Below are 23317 nucleotides of genomic sequence, written 5' to 3' on the forward strand. Positions count from 1 at the left end.
TTATTAAGGTTTAAAAGTTACAATACAAAAATACAAAACACAAAAATAAGAGGGGATAGTGGGATAAAACAAACACAGAGGGGGAGAGAGGTGGGAAATAAGAAAACATCATCAGACATCCGTAGGTAGCGTAAGTGCATCCTGCAATTATCCAACATAAGGCTTAGCTGGTTGACCGACCAGAGTTGAGCTTGGCCTTTGCTCTAAGAGACGTGTGCCCAACACAGTGGCAGTACATATAGGCCTATCTGCAGGTCTCAGTCATCAGTTAATCATACCTTGAGGAAGGAAAATGTTCTATACATGCACAGACTGTATACCTAAAAGCAAAAAAGAAAAAGGGAGATAGTAAAGAAAGAAAAAGGAGGTAAAGTGTAGAGGAGAGTAGTTCCAACCAGCTAGACTCGTCACTTGAGGATCCTGCGCAGACGTAGATGTGGACCCCTGGGAGGGGAGAAGGGGGGTGCCCCAAGCAGTCAAGGGGGTTCCACCTGAAGATACAAGCCCTCCCATATTGCTGTGTGTCTGGCCATGAGATTTTCTAGTCAGGCCGACATAGACTCCATGAGCTCTACATCTTTAATTCTGGCGTAGAGATTTGAGAGAGTTGGGGGGTGTTGTTTCTTCCAACGTAATGCCACTAAGCACCTTGCCACCGTGAGGATATGTGTGGCAAGTTTTTTTGCTAGTCTGGGAGATTGGGAGGGAGAAGTCCCAGAAGAACCAACTTGGGGGAGAGAGGTACATCCACTTCCAACAGCTGATGGTGAAGGGCCCGCACCGAGCTCCAGTAGGGCTGGAGAGCTGGGCAGCTCCAGTAAATATGAAATAGTGTACCTCAGTCACGGAGACACCTCCAACAGCGGTCCGAGGCCGATGGGTATATCGCGTGTAGGCGCGACGGTGTTAGATACCAACCGTAAAGCACCTTATAAGTGTTTTCTTTGTATAGAGTACATATAGAACTTTTAGCCGCACAGGACCAGAAGGCTCTCCATTGTGTAGGGGAGAGTTCCTCCCACTTGCACATGTAGCTCTGTTTCCCCAGAGACTAGTCTGTCATTATATTTTAGAATTTTGTATATATCCGAAGTCAGTCCTCTCTGTGAGGGGCCTGAAAAAACCACTCTCTCAAATGGGAAAAGCATGGAGAACCGTAGTGTCGGGGGGGATCGTGAGGGCATAATGCCGTATCTGAAGGTACCCGAAGAGAGCAGTACTAGGGAGGTCGTGCTTGGCTATAAGTTGGTCAAAGGGTATTAATACCCTGGTTACCGGGTTTACTAGATATCCAAAGTGAAAAAGATTTTTCCGTGACCAGGGATAGATCATTTGGTAGGTTAAACCATCGGGTAATTTAGGGTTATAGAGAAAGGCTGTGACTAAGGAGGCCTCAGATTGGAGGGGAGTAGTACGGTTCAGTTGTTTCCAAATGGACCGCAGTAGATTCATGATGTGTAATAGAGAGGTGGAGGGGACATCTGCGTTTGTGTTCCACAGTAAGTTGTTCAGGTGGATGGGGGCTATCCATAATTTATCTATTTGGGTCCATCTATTGTAGGCCGGGAGGGTGACCCAGGATGCGATTGCTCTAAACTGGGTAGCATAGTAATAGCGAAGAAGATTTGGGTAGGCCAGACCACCCTTGTTCCGGGAGGCATAGAGTATCGAGCAAGCATCGCAGTGCCGTTTGAAGTTCCATGTGAAGTTTAAGAGATCAGTCTGGAGTTTCCTAAGTTGGACTAGTGGGATGGGAACTGGGAGGGTCATGAAGCAGTACAGTATTTTAGGCAACATGGTCATTTTGATCGAGGCTATACGTCCGAACCAAGATATTGGGTAGTGTCTCCATTTATACAGAAGGGACTGGATTTGCGCAAATAGGGGTCTAAAATATGCGTCACATAGTGATTCGTAGTGGGGGGGGGGGGGTGAGGTGCACTCCTAGGTACTTAAAGTGGAGGTTCACCCGAAAAGTTAATTTTTAACCTTAGATTGATGCTCATTTTGTCAAGGGGAATCGGGTAGTTTTTTTAAAATCGAAGCTGTACTTACCGTTTTAGAGAGCGATCTTCTATGCCGCTTCCGGGTATGGGCTGCGGGACTGGGCGTTCCTATTTGATTGACAGGTTTCCGACAGGCTTCCGACGGTCGCATCTATCGCGTCACGATTTTCCAAAAGTAGCCAAACGTCGGTGCGCAGGCGCCGTATAGAGCCGCACCGACGTTCGGCTTCTTTCGGCTACTCGTGACGCGATGTATGTGACCGTCGGAAGCCTGTCAATCAAATAGGAACGCCCAGTCCCGAGGACTGCGGCGGAGAAGATCGTTCTCTAAAACGGTAAGTACGGCTTTGATTTAAAAAAAACACCCGATTCCCCTTGACAAAATGAGCATCAATCTAAGGTTAAAAAAATAATTTGGGTGAACTCCCGGTTTAATGGCGTGTGTCTTGCAAGCCTAGGGAAAATTGTCAGAGAGATGGCGTACCTCCGAAGAGGATTTGTAAATTGGCAAGGCTTCCGATTTAGCGGAATTTATTTTGTAACCCGACAAGGATCCAAATTTCTCCAGGAGCCTATGAAGATTAGGGAGGGTCGTGCGTGGTCGCGTCAAGGTCAGAAGTATATCGTCTGCAAATAGTAAAACTTTAAATTTGCGTCCTCTAACCATAATCCCACTAACGTCGGGGTCTTGTCTGATCTGGGCTGCCAGGGGTTCGACGCACAGGGCGAAGAGCAATGGAGAGAGCGGGCATCACTGCCTAGTCCCATTCAAGATGGGAAAAGGGGGGGGGGGGGTGCCGCAAAGGGCGTTTTAACCACTTAAGACCCGGACCATTATGCAGGTAAAGGACCTGGCCCCTTTTAGCAATTCGGCACTGCGTCGCTTTAACTGACAATTGCGCGGTCGTGCGACGTGGCTTCCAAACAAAATTGTCATCCTTTTTTTCCCACAAATAGAGCATTCTTTTGGTGGTATTTGATCACCTCTGCGGTTTTTATTTTTTTGCGCTACTAACAAAAATAGAGCGCCAATTTTGAAAAAAAAGCAATATTTTGTACTTTTTGCTAAAATAAATATCCCCCAAAAATATATATAAAAATTTTTTTTTCCTCAGTTTAGGCCGATACGTATTCTTCTACATATTTTTTGTAAAACAAATAAAAAAAAAAAAATCGCAATAAGTGTTTATTGATTGGTTTGCGCAAAAGTTATAGCGTTTACAAGATAGGGGATAGTTTTATGGCATTTTTAATAATAATGATTTTTTTACTAGTAATGGCGGCGATTAGCGTTTTTTTCGTGACTGCGACACTATGGCGGACACTTTTGGGACCATATTCATTTTCACAGCGATCAGTGCTATAAAAATGCACTGATTACTGTGAAAATTACAATGGCAGTGAAGGGGTTCAGTGGCGTCACTAGGGTTGGTGTCACCCGGTGCGGTAAAACATGGTGTCACCCCCCCTCTGTCTAGGCTGCCCAGCACCAAGCAGGCAGCGCACGGGGCGCACCCCAAACCATCCCCTGTAAATGATAGTATAAGGCAGTATAGTGGCAGGTTAGGGTAGTATAGAGTGGTATAGTGGCAGGTTGGTGTAGTGGGGTGGTATAGGACAGGTTAAGGTGGTATAGGGCATGTTGGGGTGATATAAGGTAGTTTGGGGTGGTATAGGGCAAGTTAGGATTGCATAGGGCAGGTTGGGGTGGTATAGGGCAAGTTAGGGTGGCATAGGGCAAGTTGGGATGGCATGGGAAAGGTTGGGGTGGTACAGGGCAAGTTAGGGTGGCATTGGGCAGGTTGGGGTGGTATAGGGCAAGTTATGGTGGCATAGGGCAGATTGGGGTGGTACAGGGCAAGTTAGGGTGGTACAGGGCAAGTTGGGGTGGCATGGGAAAGTTTGGGGTGGTACAGGGCAGGCTGGGGTGGTACAGGGCAGGCTGTGGTGGCACAGGGCAGGCTGGGGTGGTACAGGGCTGTTTGGGGGGGTACAGGGCAGGCTGGGGTGGTACAGGGCAAGCTGGGATGGCACAGAGCAGGCTGTGGTGGTACAGGGCAGGCTGGGATTGCACAGGGCAGGCTGGGCATGTCAGCTTAAAAAAAACGGGATGGTGTCACCCCTCTAGCGGGTGTCACCCGGTGCGGACTGCACCCGTTGCTAGGGGGGTGCGGTCCGCACCGGGTGACACCCACTAGAGGGGTGACACCATCCCATTCTAACCCAATTGTGTGCGGACCGCACCCCCCTAGCAACGCCTCTGAAGGGGTTAACCCCTATTGTGTTTTTTCAAACTTGTCACTCTTCTTTTGTTTATAATGCAAAAAATAAAAATTGCAGAGGTGATCAAATACCACCTATTTGTGGGGGGGGAAACATCAAAATTTCATTTGGGTACAGTGTTGCATGACCGCGCAATTGTCAAAGTGCGACAGCGCTGAAAACGAAAAATTGGCCTGGGAAGGAAGGGGGTGTAAATGCTTGGTATTGAAGTGGTTAATCACGAATCAGGACACAGACTGCAGTGAAAGCCTGACAAGGTCTCTAACCCACTCCGTCAAAAAACAAAAACAAACTGGGCGAAATTGGAATTTCTATTCTAGAAAAAAAAAAATGCACACAATTGGGTTAGAATGACAGAAAATTAGCGGGTTTGCCTCACAAACATAGTGCTCAGGGGCTTTATAATTGCTGCAGGTATGCGAGTATAAGTGTACCGTGTACACTCGGGTAACACGGCCTTGCACACACACCTTGCATACTCCCTTCTAACAAGCTGAAACAACAGCACTAAACTATCTATAGCTCTGTAAAACGAGTGACTTGACAATTCTTCTTCCTTATATGGTCTCTACCTATCATTCTCCTCGAAAATGTCTATTCCACCCCACCCCACACGCCCGCCCGCAATCTCAGCAATGTGACGCGCATACCACCTCCTTCTTCCTCTCTTTGTACAAGGTGCACACTCATTGGCTTCTCCTGGATTTTTTTCTTTTCGCGGAAGCTGAATGGCAGACGATTGGTGACGTCAGTAACAGGGCCTGGTAGGGCGGGTTCGGTTCAGGCGGCAGAATTGGGTTTTGTGCCTGCGGTGGACGTCACTGAATTCGGCTTGACGTCAGGAAGAGATCCAGACAACACCGTATGTAGAGCATGTTTGTGGTGTCTGTTGTTGGTCGGTCCGTTGTGTAGTCCTATGTGGCAGCCGTGCAGGGTGTGTTGAGAGGCCTGTACTTAGCAATGAATAGCCCCGCTCGCCTCCTGTATAGGGTGGTGACATTTGGAAGCGGTGTAACTGACCTGTTGCTCTTTAATGTAACCGTCACGGGTTTGTCGGGTCATGTATGTGTTTTGTGCTTAGATGTCGAGCGGTTACTTACCTACACCGGACTTAGCTTGGTGGTGTGGTGGCAAGTATGGGACCAGTCACCATTGAAAGCCTATCTAAAGGCTTAAAGTTCAACTAAAAGCCAAAACTTTTTTTGTTCTTCCCGTTTTGGCAAAAGAGATTTCTACCACCTGTCAGTTTTGGGAAATGTCCCTTCACCTCCTGTTTGATAACTAAAACAGGAAGTCCCTCCAAAGTTAGGGGTTGTCACCAGAGCTAGTGTCCCCATTGGAAGTGTTTTTCCTCCTTTTCCTGTTCTGGTGACAACCCAACTTTGCAATTTCCTTTCACTTTCACTCTTGGGGAAGCTGGTCAAAGAGATGTTAAAGCGGATAGAGACTGCAATAAACAAATGTTTTAATAACTCTCCATTCTATCCAAAATGTAAAAAGAATGCCATATAAAAAGTTTGGGTTTAAAAAAATAAAACATTAAAGTGGAGTTCCACCCTAAAGTGGAACTTTTGCTCATCGGAACCCCCTCCGGTGCCACAATTGGCACCTTTCGGGGGGGGGGGGGGAGGACACCTGTCAAAGACCGGTATCCTTCCCCACTTCCGGGAGTCCGGCTGTGATGTCACCGCGGGGCTTCCTCCTCCCCTGGCCGCCGGGCTAATAGGAGAGAGGTGCGGGCCTCGAGCATGCGCAGTAGGGTTTCCGGCGTGAAGCTGAAAGGCTACACTGCCGGGTTCCCTTACCCGCGACAGGAGCACCAGCTGCGGTGTTGAGGGACTCCAGGACAGGTAAGTCTCCATTTATTAAAAGCCAGCACTGCAGTATGTGTAGCTGCTGGCTTTTAATTTTTTTTTTGCCCGGAACACCCGGTTCTTTCACACATGCGGACCGGACCGGATGCTTCATGTACCTTTTTGGATTGACGCATGTCTGCTGACATCCGATCGGCTCCACTAAATCCAGACAGAAACCCTCTTTTCCATGCGTCTATCAGATGAAAACGGACAGGCAGATCCATTTTCATCCGATCCTCATAAAGGAGAGCTTGGCTCTGACTGGTCCATCTCTGCACAGTGAGCAGAGACGGACCTGTCACCCGCCGGCTCAGCAGGGATCAACGGATCGGTCCCTACTGAGCAAGCGGATTCCGTGTGCATGGACATGAATGTGTGAAAGGTCCCTTATTCTCACCCAGGTAAATACAGCATTGGTCTCCCGCTCACTCTACTGAGAACTGAGCATTCAAAGACTACTAATTGCTTGCTTCTTCCTAGAGAGCTAGCGACGATCAGTCAACGCTCTTTGCTTTGCCCCTCCAGCGCTCACTGGAGCTGCTGGCTCTCAGCGGTACACTGAGAGGCTGGTCCAGGGATCAGGGTGGATCCCAACTGTAAAGTCAGGATCGCATCAAAGCCTGGAACAGGTGAGTGACCTCAGCTGTCAGTGGGCTTTAGCCTGCTATTGGCTGGGAACTGGTCGCAGGAGTGCAGAACAAACAAACAAGCTTTGGCCCTTATCCTTTTTACTTAGACTCCCGTTATAGAGATTACCCATCACTTCCTGTCCCATAGACATAATAGGAAGTCGGGCTGCATTCACATCATGGCAGTGGATGAAGGAGCATGGCCATTTGTTGTTCAATTCCAGCCTAACACTAGCTTTATACAAAAAGGATAAACATTGTATATGGCTGCCTTTGCAGCTTGGTGATATTCACGAAAATTGAAGCGTGCAAGATCTGCTGAACTCACACGGCTTCACTCCCACAGCTCAGTGTGAACCTGGGCTAAAGCAGGCCATACACGGTCCAATTACGAACAATTTTTTTTTTCAAAATCGGAATTTCTTTTTTTTGTGATCCGATGATGCCACCATTGATTTTCGAAATTCAGCCGACAAAACCTTCATGTTGCCGGGAATATTCGTTTCTCTCTGGGAATATTCTTTTCTTGCACATGCGCATTTTTTTTCTATTACATTTCTCGCACGATTTTCCCATCATTGATCAGAAAATCGTTTGTTTTTCAAAAAATTTCCAACATGTCGGATTTCTCAAATTTGTTTGCTGCACGAAAATCGGCTGTTGCTGCAGCCCACTAACGGTGCGAAATTCATACGAAAATTCTTTCCAAATTCGAACAGTGTATGGCTGCCTTAAGACTTAATAGGTTATTTTGCCTAAACATTTTTTACCTTAAGAGGTTTTAAACCTTCATGTTTTTTCACCTTAAAGCGGTGTTCCAGCCGCAAATGTATATATATTTTTTTAAATAGAAGTCAGCAGCTACAAACACTGTGACTGCTTAGCTGCTGACTTTTAACAGGGACACTTACCTGTCCAGGGAGCCCACAATGTCACCCCCCCCCCCCAGAGGCTGATCCGTCCTTTGGATCGTGTGCCTGCGCTGCCATCCTCACTGCGCTGCCATCCTCACTAAGGGAAACAGGCAGTGGAGCCTTGCGGCTTCACTGCCCGTTTCCTACTGCGCATGCGCGAATGGGCTGCTGTCTTCTGGTACACACACAGGTCCCAGAGGACAACGCACCCCATTCCCCAGACAACGTGAGGAGGACGAGGAAGAAGAGTGCCGTGGTATAGGAAGTGGCAGATTAGGAAGACTGCCTAGCAACAGGCATTTCGGGTAAGTAAAAACATTTTTTAGGGTGGACCTCCACTTTAATGCTTCCTGTGCATTAAGGTGAAAAACATTGGCTACGTCCCTCCCCGTTTTACTTACCTGAGTCCTCAAAAATCCTGCGTCGAGAACTTGATTGCTTCTCGGCCCAGTCTTCTCGGCTCTTTGTTGGATAGATTGATAGCAGCGTGAGTCAATGGCTGCGCTGCTATCAATCAACTCCAATGACGCGGGGGGCGGGCCGAGTGCTTCCCAGGGGGGTTACCAGAAGCGGGGAGTAGCTGAGACAGCCGCAGAGGGACCCCAGAAGACGTGGATCAGGGCCACTCTGTGCAAAACAAGCTGCACAGTGGAAATAAGGATAACATGTTTGTTATTTAAAAAAATAAAAATTGAAGTTTTACAACCCTTTTAATGCATGCCTTGCATTAAGGTAAACAAATGTTTAGCCACCAGGATCCCCCCTCCCCTCTCCCTTTTACTTACCTGAGCCCCCAATATATCCAGCACTGTACACGTCTGCAGCTCTTCTCTCCACTCACTTCATGGTCTCACCGGATTTGCTGAGGCAGCGGGGAGCCATATGCACAGAGCAGGTAAGTATAAACCGGTGTGTTTAAGCCTTTGCACTATTAGCTACAGGGTGGTCTATAACTGGATGGCAGTATTCTCATTCCAGACATGGGTACCCTATATTCTGCACCCTACTTTGTGAGTAGCCCTGAGGGGAATACTACCACTTTTTAGATATGATGGAAACCAGGTAAGAGAGAGACAGCAAAACCTCAGGCAAACATTTGCTCTGCTGAAGGCCGACATTACGCTCCACCATAAGCATTGGTTTCTTGTGGCCTACTGTACAAAAGCATATTTCTCTTATCACCTTCCAGGACGGCACACCTGAGATGAGGGCTCCTCCCCACAGGAAACAATCAGCTTGTTAGAAGTCCCCACCCTTCCCCTTGATCACCAGCATTGATTGTGTTTCTCCCGAACACAGCGACATGTTTGTTTTGTTTAAATACCTAATGACCGGGGAGGGTCTGTTGGTACCCCTGTTGAGACAGATTCTAGGGATATAGAACACTTTCACATCTGACATGCCAGCATTCAGATGGGGAAAAAAACAGAGGTTGGGTATATTTGGTTACATACCTGTCCAGTGCTCTGAGCCCAGGGAATAAGCTTCCCTTCATCTATTATCCTTAAGTGGGTTTTTCCTTTTCACCATGGCTATGGCAAACAAATAAAAAGGGGCTCCACAAGGAGTGTCTGTCAGGAATAGGGTTGCCACCTCATCCCTTTAAAAAGGAACACATCTGAATTACACAGGTTCTGTGGCTGATTAAGGTGGTAATTAAACTCACTTGGTGCCTTATCTGCATTAAATTAGCCTCAGAACCTGTGTAATTCAGATGTGTTCCTTTTTAAAGGGATGAGGTAGCAACCCTAGTCAGGAAGCCTTTTTCTAAATCGTTCTCCTGAACAGACTAATGGTTTAAAGGGGATGTAAATGTACAATTTTTTTTTTCCTAAATATCTTCCTTTACCTTAGTGCAGTCCTCCTTCACTTACCTCATCCTTTGATTTTGCTTTAAAATTTCCTTATTTCTTCTGAGAAATCCTCACTTCCTGTTCTTCTGTCTGTAACTACACACAGTAATGCAAGGCTTTCTCCCTGGTGTGGAGTGTCGTGCTTGCACCCTCCCTTGGACTACAGTAGAGTCAGGACACTCTCTACGTTGCAGATAGAGAAAGGAGCTGTATGTTAGTAGGCGTTCTGACTCTCCTGTAGTCCAAGGGAGGGGGTGAGCACGACACTCCACACCAGAGAGAAAGCCTTGCATTACTGTGTAGAGTTACAGACAGAAGAACAGGAAGTGAGGATTTCTCAGAAGAAATAAGGACATTTAAAAGCAAAATGGAAGGATGAGGTAAGTGAAGGAGGACTGCACTAAGACCCCATTCACACCTGAGCGTTTTGTAGCTTGAAGCCTGAAGCTACAAAACGCTGGAGGGGAAAAAATCTATTATTCTCTATGGAGATGGTTCACATCTCCACTACAAAACGCCTGAAGCTCAAACAAGTTCTGTGACTTTTTTTTTTAGGCAGATTTGGGCGTTTTTCTGCTTTTAACATTGGTGACCCTAGGCCTGTCCAAAATCGCGGTAAAAAACGCAGCAAAAATTGCGGTTAAAAATGCCCCAAAAATCGTGGCAAAAACGTGGTAAAAATGCCATAAAACTATCCCCTATTTTGTAAACACTTTTACTTGTGCGCAAACCAATCCAACGCTTATTCCCTTTTTTTTTTTTTTTTTTTTTTACCAAAAATAGGTAGACTAATGCCTAAACTGAGGACTTTTTTTTTTATTTATATATATATATAATATTTTTTGGGGGATATTTATTATAGCAAAAAGTATTGAATTTTTTTCAACATTGTCACTCTATTTTTGTTTATAGTCCCAAAAATGTGTCAATGTCCGATGTGTGCGCCATAATGTCGCAGATCGCCGCCATTACTAGTGAAAAAATAATAATAAAAAAAAAAAAAAAACATAATTCTGTCCCCTATTTTGTAGGCGCTATAACTTTTGTGCAAACCATTCGCTTATTACAATATTTATTTTTTATTTTATTTTTTTTACCAAAAATATGTAGAAGAATACGTATCGGCCTAAACTGACGAAAAAAAATAGTTTAAAAAAAAAAATTCGGATATTTATTATAGCAGAAAATATATATATATATTTTTTTTTCAAAATTGTCGCTTTTTTTGTTTATAGCGCACAAAATAAAAAACCGCAGAAGTGATCAAATACCACCAAAAAAAAGCTCTATTTATGGGGAAAAAAAGGACGCCAATTTTGTTTGGGAGCCACGTCGCACGACCGCGCAATTGTCCGTTAAAGCGACGCAGTGCCAAATCGCAAAAAGGGGCCAGGTCCTTAACCTGCATATTGGTCCGGGTCTTAAGTGGTTAAGAGCCCATGCCACCTAGATCCTGCATCCGAAGAGAAGGCAGGGGCATAGGTGGAGCAGACCTGCAGGTCAGTTACATGATCCAGCTAGGATACCTTCATCACACACTAGAGAGTGAAGGTAAAAAATTCAAGTCAAAATCTGGCTTTTAGCGGAAAGGCCTTGCAGGCAGGGGTCCCACCCGAAGGCTCCATTCACATCTAGGCAGACAAATTTGCGGCGTTTTGTACCGCGATTTGCGGTGACAAAACGCCGCGATTGTCCGCCTAGATGTGCCCCAAGATTGTCCCTCTATGGAGATGGTTCCCATCTCCAATGCCGAAAGCCGCCTGAAAAAAAGGTCCGGGACCTTTTTCCAGGCGGCAGGCGTTCGGCGTGGAGATGTGAACCATCTCCATAGAGGGCAATGTTAAATCATCCCTCTGGCGGCAGCGGCGTCACACTACAGGCGACAAAACGCCTAGGTGTGAATGGGGGCTTAAGTAGGCCTGTTGTTCCTTTGTTATCCTCTCAGGTGTGCCGTCCTTGAAGGTAATAGGAGAAAACCTACGTTAGACTTACCAGTAATGGTATTTCTACGAACCTTCCAGGACAGCAGGCCTAATTCCCGCCCTATGTGGAGGGAAAGATGAGCTAAACGCTAGGTGGTAAGTACCGTATTTATCCGGGTATTGCGTGCTCCGACGTATAGCGCGCACCCCTAAAGTGGACCCGACATTCCTGTCAAAAAATATTTTAGTACTTAGTTTTGGTGTCTTGCGCGGCGTCCATCGGCGGCCTCGTCGGGTCCGTCTGCGGCTTCGGGTGTCCTCTTCGTCGGGTCCGGCGTCCTCCTCGCTCGATCCCCGCGCCGAGTTTGAATACTGCGCCGGCATATACCGAGCGCAGTAGACTCGTGTATAGTCGGGCAGGCTCGGCTACTCTCGCGCTCACGTCCTGTACGTCCAGGACGTGAGCGCGAGAGGAGCCGAGCCTGCTCGACTATACACGAGTGTACTGCGCTCGGTATATGCCGGCACGGGTATCGGCGTATACCGAGCACCCACGATTTTGCCCTGATTTTCGGGGCAAAAAAGTGCGCGGTGTACGCCGATAAATACGGTACCTAATGTGGAGCCATGCTCCTTGTGAACCAGTTCAGGATTACTTTATTACAAACTGGGGATCATGGGGAAGGATGGGGACATAACAAGCTGTCAATTGATTGTGTTTCCTGTGGGGAGGAGCCCTCATCTCTCAGGTGTGCCGTCCTGGAAGGTTCGTAGACTTACCGGTAACGGTATTTCTAACGTAGGTTTTCTGCAACCATGTCACAAATTCTCAGACCACTAATGGCTTTATTACGGCCCTCACTCCTCAGAGCCCCAAAACGACAGACTTTTTCTCCAGCCAGATCTTGATATCTCAATATGCCCAGCCCTGAAGAGGCAGACGTGGCAGGGAATGAAAACCCGGGGGGCAGTGTTGGCTTTGGAAGATTTCTCTCCTCTGGAGTGGGCAGATGCCTCGACATTGCCACACCTGATTTTCTTCCATCAAAATCTAAAAATCATCTGGAATGCACCCGCGTTATGTTTCTATGGTGTAAACTGGCCCTTATTGAAAGGTGCTGCTGATGGGAAACTTGATGTTTTAAAGCAGGGGTAGGCAACCTGGGTCCCCTCCAGCTGTTGCAGAAATACAAGTCCCATCATGCCTCAGAGTAGCTATACATTGCTTCATGGGAAATGTAGTTCCACAACAGCTGGAGGGCCCCAGGTTGCCTACCTCTGCTTTAAAGGATATCTTTACTCTTACAGGCCCAGTTGTGCAGCCAGTTGCATTGAGCAAATAAACGTTTGACCCCTGCTCAGTTTTTAAGTTTGCCCACTGACAAATGATCAGTCTATAATGTTAATGAGAGACAGAATAACAACAACAAAAAACACATTTCAAAAATGTTATTGGTTTTAGATTTTTTTGGTAAATATTTTTATTCAGAGTTTGCATGGTACATCAACGCTATCATAGAAAACACAGGGAGATAGTGTATACAAAGCAGATATACAGGTACTGAGCTGGTAAGTAGGCGTTGTATATCGGAATGAAAAACAAGTATAATATATACCGGTTCAACAAAAGATCACGTGTTTGATTTACATTTTAATGAGTGAAATAAGTATTTGACCCCTTAGCAAAACATGACTTGGCACTTGGTGGCAAAACCCTTGTTGGCAACCAGCGGTCAGACGATTCTTGTAGTTGGCCACCAGATTTTCACACATCTCAGGAGGGATTTTGTCCCACTCCTCTTGGCAGATACTCTCCAAGTCATTAGGGTTTCGAGGCTGACGTTTTTATAACTTGAACCTACAGCTCCCTCCACATATTTTCTATGGGATTACGGTCTGGAGACTGGCCAGGCCACTCCAGAACCATAATGTGCTTCTTCTTGAGCCATTTTTTTGTTGCCTTGGCCATGTGTTTTGGGCCATTGGTATGCTAAAAAACCCATTTACAATGCCCTGGCTGAGGGAAGGAGGTTCTCACCCCAGATTTGACGGTACATGACCCCGTCCATTGTCCTTTTGATGCGGTAAAGTTGCCCCCTTAGCAGAAAAAAACACAAAACATAATGTTTCCACCTCCATGTTTGACAGTGGGGATGGTGTTCTTGGGGTCATGGGCAGCATTCCTCCTCCTTCAAACACGTTGAGTTGATGCCAAAGAGCTTGGTTTGGTCTCGTCTGACCGCAACACTTTCACCTAGTTTTCCTCTAAATCATTCAGATGTTGATTAGCAAACTTCAGATGGGCTTGTACATGTGCTTTCTTGAGCAGGATTCACCCGGGTAGTTCTGGGCTAATTCCTCCCTGTTCTCATGATCACAAACTCCCACGAGGTGAGATCTTGCATGGAGCCCCCGGCCGAGGGAGATTGACAGTTATTTTGTGTTTCTTCCATTTGCAAATAATCGCACCAACTGTTGTCACCCTCTCAAGCTACTTGGCGATGGGTTTGTAGCCCATTCCAGCCTTTTGTAGGTCTACAATCCCTGACATCCTTGGACGGCGCTTTTGTCTTGGCCATGGTGGAGAGATTCGAATCTGATTTGCTTCTGTGGACTGTTAACAAGCTGAGGTTATGAGATCCTAATCTCAGATTGTTGCCTGTATAGAAAAAAAAGATACCCCCCCTCCCCCCTAAATTGGGATTGTAATGGCAACAACATCAATGAGAGTAAAAACAAGTTTATTGATATATATATATATATATATATATATATATATATATATAAAAAAAAACACACAGATGTGGTGATGTGATAAAAACAAATGATGGAATTAATAGTATATATTGTGTTAAGCCCCATACACACTATTAGATTTTCTGCACATTTTAGTCTTCAGATTTACCAAAACCACGTAGTACAAAGGCCTGCCTGATTACATACAAATTGAAACTCTTAAGGTTTCACCTCATATGTATATAGTTTTGGTAAATCTGAAGACAAAAATCTGCAGAAAATGTAATAGTGTGTATGGGGTCTTACTCTCCATGGTCCGAAAACACTCTTCGGTACCGACGCATTTCAGGTTCAAGCCTTTCGTCAGGTACTTATAAGGAGAATGTATATTTAAATACTTGTCAAAGTAGGATAGAGTACGGTAAATGGTGCAATGCTTAGCTGAATTGTTCCAACAGAAATTACAAGTGTCCCTGCAAAGGATGTCGTCAAATGGAGATCTCTGACACTCCCTCCAAGCCAAAACGAGGTATCCCACGGAGGACCCCAAAGGCTGGTCGCAGACCATAAATGTGGGAGACAAAAAGCAAGGATGGGTTATATATAAAAAAAACAGGGTCAAAGTATAAGCTTCCACTGGGCCCTTTGATAGTCCGTAGGTAGAAGTCTAAGGGCCCTTTCACATGGGCGTATCAGTAATGATCCGCTCCATGTGTCCGCTTTAGCTCAGCGGGGATCCTCCGTAAAATCCCGCTAAGCCGTCGGCTGACAGGGCGGTCCCCGCACACTGTGCAGGGACCGCACTGTCTTTCCTCCGCTCTCCCCTATGGGGGATCGGGTGAACACAGAACGTATGTCCGTGTTCATCCGATCCGCCAGACGGAAGAAAAATAGGATTTTCTTCCTTCCAAAAAATAAGATCTTTCCGGAGGCGGGTGATTACGGGTGTCAGCGGATGGTATATAGTAGAAAGAAATGTTTGGACAGCCGCACTCTGGAAAAACCTTCTTGGTTGCCTTTTATTGATAAAAGTTTTCAAACCATACACATCACAGCAAAGACAGGGGCATACAGCTGACGTTTCGCACTACAATCGGTGCTTACTCATCCGCTGACACCCGCAATCACATAGGGGCCAATGTATGTCCCGTTTTTTCATCCGCAACGGATGGATGAAAATGCGGACATACGGTCCGCACGTCTGAAAGGGGCCTTATAGATGTGTGGCCTTTCACCCTTACCCTGTATATATCGTTGTGGTCTTTCCCTGTCAGAGAGCCAACCTTCCTGGCAGTGCTGCTAAACCTGTATAGAAGACACCTGGGAGCCAGAAATCTTGCTTATTGATAGGAGATCAAATACTTATTTCACTAATTTAAAATGCAAATCAATTTAACTTTTTAAAATGCGTTTTAATGTTTTCTGGATATTTTTGTTATTCTGTCTCACTGTTAAAATAAATCTACCATAAAAAAAAAAACTTGATAATTTATTTTAGTGGGCAAACATACAGAATCAGCAGGGGTTAACTGGTCTAGGGCAACGAACAGCCATATTGCAGAATCTTAAAGTGGTTGTAGAAGAAGAAAAGAAAAAACAACCTGCAAGACAAAGGCATAATGAGCTAGTAATGCTTACCTTAAAGCTGTTGCAGCGGTCCCCGTACACCGCTGTGACAGACGACATGTCTCCGGAAGTAACGTTACTTCCGGGTTTGTGGGCTCCGGTCAATCACAGCGCCGGAAGCATGTGTGCGGGAGCCGCTGATAACGGCACAACAGCTGAGGAAACGGCACGTATGAGCTGTTTCGTCAGTGGGCACATGCCAGTGACATTGGCACATGCGTATACAGTACATATCTCAAACTGCAAGTTTAGGAGAAATTCATAGTACTTGCAGATAAGCCTTAAAGTAGTTGTAAAGGTTTGTTTTTTATTTTCTAAATAGGTTACTTTAAGCTAGTGCATTGTTGGTACACTTCCCTTTTCCTTCAATTTCCCTTCTAAATGTTTTTTTTCTTTGTCTGAATTTCTCACTTCCAGTTCCTCCTCAGTAAGCGGTTCTAAATGACTTTCCACCGCTCGGATGATGGTGGAAAGCTTGCTGAGGAGAAAGAGGAAGTAGGAAATTCAGACAAAGAAAAAAAACATTTAGAAGGGAAATCGATGAAAGAGGTAAGTGAACCAACGATGCTCTAGCTTAAAGGAACCCTTTTTTTCCCTAAATAACGACGAACCTTTACAACCCCTTTTTAATATAGTCTTACATGTAGGCAAAAAAAAGGTGGTTCTAACGGGTTTACAACCAGTTTAAGGCTGAAAGCTTGGACAGCTGGATCTGCCTGTTAAAGATGCCATACATTTTGAAGGTGGAAATCCCCGTTTTTTTTTTTTTTTTTTTTATTGCATCAAACTGGTACACAGATCTAGTAAGACTACTGGGAGACAACCCCTGACCTCTTTCCATAAGACCAGACCTGCTGTCCCAGGGACCTTTTGTTCCATCTTGCTTCTCGACCACTAACTTTAGCTGGGCTGTTGAAGCCAATATCTTAAAGAGGATGTCAGCAGCTACAAATACTGCAGCTGCTCACTTGCCTGTCCTGGAGTCCAGCGCCGTCTGCAGCAGAGGACGAGCGATCGCTCGTCACTCTGCTGCCCCCTCCGCCATCCTCGGTGAGGGAACCAGGAAGTGAACCGCTCCGGCTTCACTGTCCGGTTCCCTATGGCGCATGCGCGAGTCGCGCTGCGCCTGCTGATTGGCTCCCGCTGTGCTCTGGGAGCCGAGGGTTCCCAGAACACAACCGGAGGGGGGGAGGGTTCTGTTCAGTGGGAGTTCCACTTTAGGGTGGAGCTCCGCTTTAAGACGGGGATCTCTTAGTCTGTCATCCCTACCTTGCTGAAAGCAAGAAAAGCCATTTCCAGGAAGATCTGTTATCGTACTTGGAAATCCTTCTTGCCTGGTGTGAAAAGAGGTGCTTCAATCCTAAATAATTCTACATAACTTGCATTCTGGCCTTCCACCCAATCTGGACTTGGCCTTAAGCACCCTGAAAGAACAGGTTTCAGCTGTATCCATTCTCTTTAAAAAAAAAAAAGAGAAAAGGCTGGCATCTCTGTCCCTTGTGAAAAGTGGTTGTAAGCCCAGGTTCACACTGAGCTGCGGGAATGAAGCCATGCGACTTCAGCTGAAACCTGCACAGATGTCTCTTAAATCGCGGCCGAAATCGGGACTGCCAGCGGGAGTGAAGCCATGCGATTTCAGCTGAACTCGCACGGCTTCACTCCCGCAGCCCAGTGTGAACCAGGGCTTAAAGGAGTTGTAAACCCTCAGTTTTTCACCTTAATGCATTAACGTGAAAAACCTTTTGGGCGGTGTATGCTGATTGGGAAAATCCTGATTGGATTTTGTTCCTAAAGAGATTTTCCCTTTTGTATCCCATGGATGAAAAGTTCACTTGGGAAATAGGAGTCATTATTAAAAGCTTCCTTTTCTTTGGCCAGTTCAGCTATTCAGCCAGCTGCTGCAGCAGTTGGTATATGCCAATCCGTAAAGGACCAGATCTGACAGGCCTAACCGGGAGGATAATCGGCCTGAAAATAAGGCAGATGTTCCTCGAGCCTTAAAGTATTCAACGCAGCAGGTTTCTCGTTTGGCTCTCATTTCTGTACATATGTGCAGACTTTTGTGGCTTAAGAACTGGTTGGCCGAGCTTCTTTCTAAGAAGTTACTGGCAGGCTTCCCCTTTCAGGGGGATCGCTTATTTGGCGAGCACTTGGACAAAAATATCCAAAAGATTTCTGGAGGTAAGAGTTCTCTACTTCCTGTTAAGAAAAGCACCAAAACGTCCCTCGTTTAAAATTTCAGGGACTGCTACCCCAAATGTCTCCGCACCGGGGCGGTTCCAGCATCAACAGAGCGCTAGAGCCAGAGGCAAGCCAAGGGCCAGAGAAAAACCGGGGTCCAGAACTCTTCTAAACCAAGTACCAAGCACTCCTTTTGAGGAGACGCTCCCTCTCTCTATTGGGTGGGGTGAAGGCTGCTGCATTTTTGTGGACATTTGGAGAACAATAGTTCAGGATGAGTGGGTAAGCCTACGATGGTGGTTACAGGATCAGAACCTGCAAAAGTGAAGATCCTTCCTCCCGGTAACTTGGAGAGTACTGACTACAGATGCCAGTCTCTCAGGCTGGGGAGCGACCCTAGAGAGAGGCTCACACCTTAAGGGAAATGGCAGGATCTGTTCTGTCCTTGACCATCAACATCCTGGAATTAAGGGGAGTACGTCTGGCCCTACGGTCCTGGACGATGGAGCTTCAGGACTACCCTATAAGAGTTCAATCCGACAATGCCACTGCAATGGCCTATATCAACCAAGGTGGTACCTGGAGTCGTTCAGCTCTGAAGGAGGTGAACCACTTTCGGGCCTGGGCAGAGGGACATGTGCCAATTATTTCGGCAGTCCATATCGCGGGAATGGGGAAATGAAAGGCAGATTATCTCAGCCGCCAGCAGATCTGCCTGGGTGAATGGTCCCTACACCCAGGGGTTTTCCAGGAAAATTGCCAACATTGGTGATGGCCAGAGGTTGACCTACTGGCATCCAGGTTCAACAACAAGCTACAGCAGTTTGTGTCCTGAACAAGGGATCCTTTTGGCAATCAGAGCAGATGCTCTGATAGTTCCATGGAGCCAACACTCCCCGGTTTATTCTTTCGCTCCAGTCCCTCTCCTTCCACATTTGTTGCGCAGGATTCGGAAAGAGGGAGTTCGTCATTCTGGGGGCACCAGCCTGGCCCAGAAGGCCTTGGTTTCCAGAGATTGTGAGACTAACAATGGACGAGCCATAGATGCTTTCACTTCGCCCAGATCTACTGTCTTAAGGTCCTATGTTCCACCCCAATTTACAGTCTCTAAATTTGACGGCATGGCTATTGAAGCCAGGGTGTTAAAGGACCGTGGCATCTCGGAACCAGCAGTGTCTACCTTAGTAACAGCTAGAAAAGCTGTCAATAGGAAGATCTGTTAAAAGGTCTGAAAGACTTTTATATTGACTTGTATTGCTTGGTGTGAAGCCAGAAAATGGCATCTTCAGAAATGCATGATTGTGAGAATTCTCTCTCTTCTACAATCAGCTGTAGAAATGAAATTTGGCTTTGAGTACAATCAGAGGTCAAGTTTCGGCCCTATCCCTATTCTTCCAAAGGCCTTTAGCCTCCCATTCACACTGATCCAAACCTTTTGTGCAAGGTGTCCTTGGGGAAGCAATGTCCTAAACGTCACTTCCGCCCATACATCTTAAAGGGACATTTTTTTTTTCTAAACAACAATATTTATTTTTTTTGTCTAAATATGAGATCTGAAGTCTTTTTGACCCCAGAACTCATATTTAAGAGGACCTGTCATGTTTTTTTCTATTACAAGGGATGTTTACATTCCTTATAATAGGAATAAAAGTGACCCCATTTTTAAACTGTGTAAAAAAAAAAAAAAAAAAAAATTAAAATGAGAACAAAATTTAAAGCGCCCCCCCCCCCCCCCTACAAGCTTGTGCGCAGTAGCAAACGCATATGTGAGTAGCGCCTGCATATGAAAGCTGTGTTCCAACCACACATATGAGGTGTCGATGCGATCGTTTGAACGAGAGCAATGACTCTAGCCCTAGGACCTCGGGCTCTGTAACTCAAAACATGCAACCTGTAGAACTTTTTTTTAAACGTCGCCTATGGAGATTTTTAAGGGTAAAAGTTTGACGTCATTCCACGAGCGGGCACAAATTTGAAGCGTGACGTTTTGGGTATCGGTTTACTCGACGTAACATTATCTTTCACAATATAAAAAAAAAATTTGGGCTAACTTTACTGTTGTCTTACTTTTTTTGAATAATAAACCCCCCCCCCCCCCCCCAAAAAACAAATCACCTTTTTTTTTTTAAGACACTGGTAAAGTTAAAAAGTTAACCCAATTTTATTTTTTTGCAAGACCCCTGTGCAAATACGGTGTGACAAAAAGTATTGCAATGACCGCCATTTTATTCTCTAGGGTGTTAGAAAAAAAAATGTATAATGTTTGAGGGTTCAAAGTAATTTTTCAAGTAAAAAAAATTGTTTTTAACGTATAAACAGGCTCGGTCCTTAACCACTTGGTATCCCGGCCATAGGCAAAAGACGGTGCCGATGCACGTGCCTGGCGGCCACGATGTCCGCCAGGTACCCGCGATCGGCCGTTACACCGACAAGGACGTGGATCTGTGTGTGTAAACACACAGATTCACGTCCTGTCAGGGAGAGGAGACCGATGCTGTGTCCCTTTGTACATAGGGACACAGATTGGTCACCTCCCCAGTCAGTCCCCTTTTCCCCCACAGTTAGAAACACTATGCAGGGAACACATTTAACCCCTTCCTCGCTCCCTGGTGTTAACCCCTTCCCTGCCAGTCACATTTATACAGTAATCGGTGCATATTTATAGCACTGATCGCTGTATAAATGTGAATGGTGCCAAAAATGTGTCAAGTGTCCGATGTGTCCGCCATAATGTCGCAGATCGCCGCCAGTACTAGTGAAAAAATAATAAAAAAAAAAAATCCTCATTCTGTCCCCTATTTTGTTGGCGCTATAACTTTTGCGCAAACCAGTCGCTTATTGCGATTTATTTTATTTTTTTACCAAAAATATGTAGAATACATATCGGCCTAAACTGGAAAAAAAATATATAGTTTTTTGTAAAAAGAAAAGGGGATTTTTATTATAGCAAAATGTAAAAAATATATAATTTTTTTTTTCAAAATTGTCGATTTTTTTTTTTTTTTTGGTTTATAGCGCAAAAAATAAAAACCGCAGAGGTGATCGAATACCACCAAAATAAATCTCTATTTGTGGGGGGGGGGGGAAAGGACGTCAATTTTGTTTGGGAGCCGAGTCGCATGACCGCGCAATTGTCGGTTAAAGCGGCGCAGTGCGGGAAGCTGAAATTTCATCTGGGCAGGAACAGGGTATATGTGCCCAGTAAGCAAGTGGTTAAGGAAATGCTATTAGACTTGCTGTTACGCAAGCTAGCCATCCTGATGGCTATCACCTCGGCTAGGAGGGTGTTGGAGTTGGCGGCCCTGTCATGCAGGGAACCGTATTTAATCCTTCACCACGACAGTGTCGTGTTACGACCTGTTCCATCCTTTTTGCCAAAAGTGGTGTCGGCCTTTCATTTAAATCGGGACGTTATTTTGCCGCCTTTTTTCTCTCGGCCTCCTTGGGCAGAAGAGGTGACTGCACTCCCTGGACGTTGTCCGTGCAGACCAGGTTTATTTATATAGATCTGCGGAGATCCGAGAATCAGACTGGTCTGAAACATAAAGCTCCTCGCTTTAGGGTAAGAGCTCATTCTACCAGGGTGATGAGATTATCGGACGAATGATCGTCCGTTCGTTTATTTTTATTTTTTGCATGCTATTCGCACATCAAATCTGATGAGTTTACTAAAGTCACAAATTCTTGTACGACAGAATAAAAGTGATGTCGTGTTGTAATGATTAAACGAAAATCATACGATCTTGCATCGTAAGAAAAAAAGTTCCGTGCATGTCCAGTAGAATAATATTGGATGAACTGTCATGATCGGCTCTCAACTCCATACTAACTATCCGATTAGCATACAATCGCTTCAAAAGTGGATTTTTTTTGTATCATTTTCGGATTTTGTGTGTGTGTACGGGGTCCCGTAAAGTGGTGGTTAACTCCGTTTTGCCACTTATACCTACAGGTAAGCCTTATTATAGTGTGAATACTGATACTGTGAATCTTTCCTAAACTTGCACCGTTAAGGAGATATTCAGAGTGCATGCAGCCAGTGACGTCACCGGGGCTTGTGCTCTGGTCTGGTATACTGTGCTGGACCTTCAGAGCCTGTGCCGTAAACAGCGGCTCCCGCGCACGTGTGGGAGTGACGTCCACGCACCCCCAACCACTCATGTAGCTGGAGGGCGCAAACCCGGAAGGAATGAAGATGGAAGCCTCTGCAGCGGTGACAGCGTGCTGATGGAGGGCTTTGTTTTCAGCTAAGTTTCTCATAATGTGCTAGTATGCGATGCATACTAGCACATTATGACATTGCTTTGCAGGGGATTTTTTTTTTCTTTAAAGTGGAGGTTCACCCTAAAAATCATCTATATACCATTACATCCAGCATACTGCTGACATCTACAGTATGCTGGTATTTTTTCGCTGTACTATCCGTCTTATAGTTCTTTTCACCCGGCTCCGTGTTCTCACTCCCGCGGGGAATAGGCGTTCCTATGAAGAGGCGTAGTTGATTGACGTGTGGGTAAGGCGTGTCACGCGTTCCTGAAAATAGACGAACTAGGACTCGGTTCTATACGGCGCCTGCCTGTAAAGCTGACTGCGCAGGCGCTGTATAAAGCCGAGTCCTAGTTCGTCTATTTTCAGAACACGTGACGCACCTTACCCGCACGTCAATCATCTACGCATCTTCATAGGAACGCCTACTCCCCGGGGCAGTGAGAAGCCGGGTGAAAAGAACTATAAAAAAGGTATGTACAGCGGAAAAATACCAGCATACTGTAGATGCCAGCAGTATGCTGGATGTAACGGTATATAATTGTTTTAGGGTGAACCTCCGCTTTATCTGTGGTTTACTACTGCTTTATTCTTGTAATAAATCTTTGGAGTGCTGCAAACATTTCTTTGTGTATGTTAATGGCTAAACCCTATGCAGCCCAAGCAGATTTTTGGCTTTTTCATCAGCCCCTGATGGTGTGAAATTGAACAGGGGTGAACCCCTTTAATAGATTGCAGTAGCTGAAAATTGTTCCATCCTAATTTCCTACTCCTAGACTCGCAATCTAATACATGGTAATTTCACTGTGGTCAGGAATTAATGATGATTTCTCCCTCTTGTTGAACAATTTGAGATCGTCTTTGGAATTCCTCTTTTCACACCCGGCTTGCAAAAAGTAATATGTACAATTTTCTTTGTTTAATTAAAGGGACTTTATAGTGGTTTTGTGTATATTCTCATTCATTCTTGGTTAGGAATGAGAAGAAAAAAACTTTCTTTTAAAGTTTAATAACTCAACTCAAACACAGAACAATCACCACCCCC

General features: G+C 45.5%; 1 protein-coding gene across 4 annotated transcripts in view; it reads left to right on the plus strand.

The window, feature by feature from the left end:
* Window positions 1-4997: 4997 nt before the first annotated feature.
* The window catches only part of LOC120909128 (catenin delta-1-like), a 144520-nt gene continuing 126200 nt past the window's right edge, over window positions 4998-23317 (plus strand). For 3 of the 4 annotated variants that reach the window (XM_040320792.1, XM_040320793.1, XM_040320794.1), the window contains exon 1: window positions 5069-5151. The gene's annotated coding sequence lies outside the window, so the exon portion shown is untranslated. Of the gene's footprint in view, window positions 5152-23317 lie in introns of all 4 variants that reach the window. The other variant, XM_040320795.1, reaches the window with a different exon arrangement.

The sequence above is a fragment of the Rana temporaria genome, chromosome 8, assembly GCF_905171775.1.
Source record: "Rana temporaria chromosome 8, aRanTem1.1, whole genome shotgun sequence".
Taxonomy (NCBI): Eukaryota; Metazoa; Chordata; class Amphibia; order Anura; family Ranidae; genus Rana; species Rana temporaria.